The sequence below is a fragment of the Oncorhynchus keta genome, chromosome 32 (genome assembly GCF_023373465.1).
Source record: "Oncorhynchus keta strain PuntledgeMale-10-30-2019 chromosome 32, Oket_V2, whole genome shotgun sequence".
NCBI classification, from domain to species: Eukaryota; Metazoa; Chordata; class Actinopteri; order Salmoniformes; family Salmonidae; genus Oncorhynchus; species Oncorhynchus keta.
This window is the reverse complement of record NC_068452.1, coordinates 32,355,625-32,358,124: the sequence shown is the minus strand read 5'-3', so window position 1 is coordinate 32,358,124 and position 2,500 is coordinate 32,355,625. Positions and strand designations below refer to the sequence as shown.

The 2,500-nt window shown below is 47.1% G+C and overlaps 1 protein-coding gene and 1 non-coding gene across 2 annotated transcripts in view; both read right to left on the bottom strand.

Annotated features, from left to right (window-relative positions):
• Nucleotides 1–2,500, bottom strand: part of LOC118365651 (voltage-dependent calcium channel gamma-2 subunit-like) — an 80,136-nt gene that overhangs the window by 11,754 nt on the left and 65,882 nt on the right. The gene's annotated exons all lie outside the window — the stretch shown is intronic.
• trnat-ugu (transfer RNA threonine (anticodon UGU)) lies at nucleotides 1,581–1,659 on the bottom strand. The gene has a single exon. It is a non-coding gene; the product is annotated as a tRNA-Thr (tRNA).

Below are 2,500 nucleotides of genomic sequence, written 5' to 3'. Positions count from 1 at the left end.
CATTGTGAGAGGAAATTAGCATTGGCTCTTAATCAGCCTCCCCCAGCACTGAATGTGCTGATGTGCAGGACAGGGTCATGCTAATCAGGTGCCTCAGCTCCCAGGCACATTGATTTAAAACTACAAACACTTATTAATACAGGCTCCTCCTCCTCAATACTCAGCCTCAACCAAGAAGCCTCCTGCAGGAGGCTGGTGAGGGGAGGATGGCTCATAATAATGCCTGAAATGGAATGGTATGAAACACATGGAAACAGCGTGTTTTCTGTGTTTAATACCATTCCATTTACGCCGTTCCAGCCATTACTATCCTCCTGTCCTCCCAAATTACTGTGTCACCAGCCGCTTGTGACATACATATGCTCACAAAGTTATTATATGCCCTCGGAGTTGCACACAAGCATGTGTCTGCATACTCTCACACCACCCCTATACACATACATTCTCTATATGCACACAGACAAAGTTCATTTTTCTCCATTTTTTTCTCACATGGAAAAGTATTGTACGACATAGGCCTAAAGTTGCTCTCTGACACTGCAGTCCCCCACTGAATATCGCTCTGTCATACTAACATAACATATCACACAGCAAAATCCCTATCCACACACACCCCTCACACACTCATCCACACACGGACTGGTCACTGGAGCACGGTGGAAAAGAATCTGGGCCACGCGACACATTGAAGTTCCTTCACATGACAGGACTGCTCAGACAATTAAAGACCACATTTCAATTACTGTAATTACCCTCCACTCCACTGCTGATGTCCCCATAGATCAGGCCTGCCCGTCTGCCTGCCTGTCTGCCTGCCTGCCTGACAGCACCGTGCCATAGCTAGCTGCTCTGGGTTAGCTTAGCACCAACAGCCCAGAATCACTACTCCCTCTCTGTTAGCTTAGCATTAACACAGTAACCTACATAATCACTGCTGTCTGTGTTAGCTTATCTTAGCCTTAGCGTTTACACAAACAGCAAAGTAGCCCATAGACTACCACAGGGTAGAGGAGGCCCTATTAGTTTGAACAAACTGAACAGTAACCCTGCTTAATCTGTTAGCTAGCTTATCAGCCAGAAACGCATGATTAGTAGCCCAGAGCACAAGGCAGAGGAAGCTCAATTTAAAATGAGCCTGGTACAACAGTGAATGGCATGATAGCACAGACAGATGATGCTCCAATACATATGGATAAGACTGGTAATACTGTGGTTTATGTCACAATACGCCACTGTTAGCATAGTACCACAGCACGGACTAACATGGGTCAGTACAGAGAAACCCTGCATTCAATGTGGATATGTCAATGTGTGTGTGAAGGCTGACAAGTGTCCATATGCAGTCACAAATAACGGTTGTGTAATCTCTGTGTTACTGTCCTTTTGTTTACGAGTTACTGTACATTCTCTCACCTCTGAGTTTATAAGAGGAGGCTTCCATATTTCCAGCCTTAATGAGATGTGTAGTCAGAGCGCTGGTACTTGCTCGCTCCACCAATATAATAATAATAATATATGCCATTTAGCAGACGCTTTTATCCAAAGCGACTTACAGTCATGTGTGCATACATTCTACGTATGGGTGGTCGCGGGGATTGAACCCACTACCCTGGCGTTACAAGCGCCATGCTCTACCAACTGAGCTACAGAACGACCACCAGGCCACTAAAATGATTGCCTTTTCCTTTATGGGCCTGGATGTGTTTACGTATCTATCGATGGACTCCATATCTGTCGCCTAGGCCACCACTGTTACACAGCTACACTGTGACATCTCTCTCCAGCCACCTAACACCACACAGTAAATCCAAGTGGACAGTCATAGTAATAATAGTCTGTAATAGAATCCCTTTAAGCCTGTCACTCATGATTAACACATTATCCTGATGACTATCCTCTACCGAGGCAGTGGAGGTCATGTGGTGTGACCCTCCCTGTGGTCCAATGGCTGTGACCATGGCCAGGACCATGGTCCATGGTCCTGGCCTCAGGTGGAACCGGTGTGACCCACCAGGGCTCAGGGCCGAGCGACCGGCTGTCCATCCCCCCTCTGGAGCTGGTCTGGAACTTCCATGCTGGGCCACAACCAATGATCTCCCCACTGTCCCACCCCTGCTGCCCTACATGCAAGCCCCCTGTGTGTGTCCTACCCCAGACCCATTGATTTTATTGGACCAGATCAGGCCAGAATCCAGCCCCCCCTCTGTATTAACTATGTAGCTCATCACAACATGCTCTGACCCCTAGTGAACCCTGGCTAGAATCCACAAACATGAGACATCTTTACCACAGACTGCCATCGTTGTCACTACTGACAGAACATCCACTATAGCTACAACAAGACTCACAACGTATTTTCTTCTCAATCTGACTCTCTGTCTTTCTCTCTCTCAGTATCTCTCTCGGTATCGCTTTGTCTGTATCGCTCCGTCTGTATCTCTCTCTCTCTCTCTGTATATCTCTCTCTCTGTATCGCTCCTTCTGTATCTCTCTCTCTCTA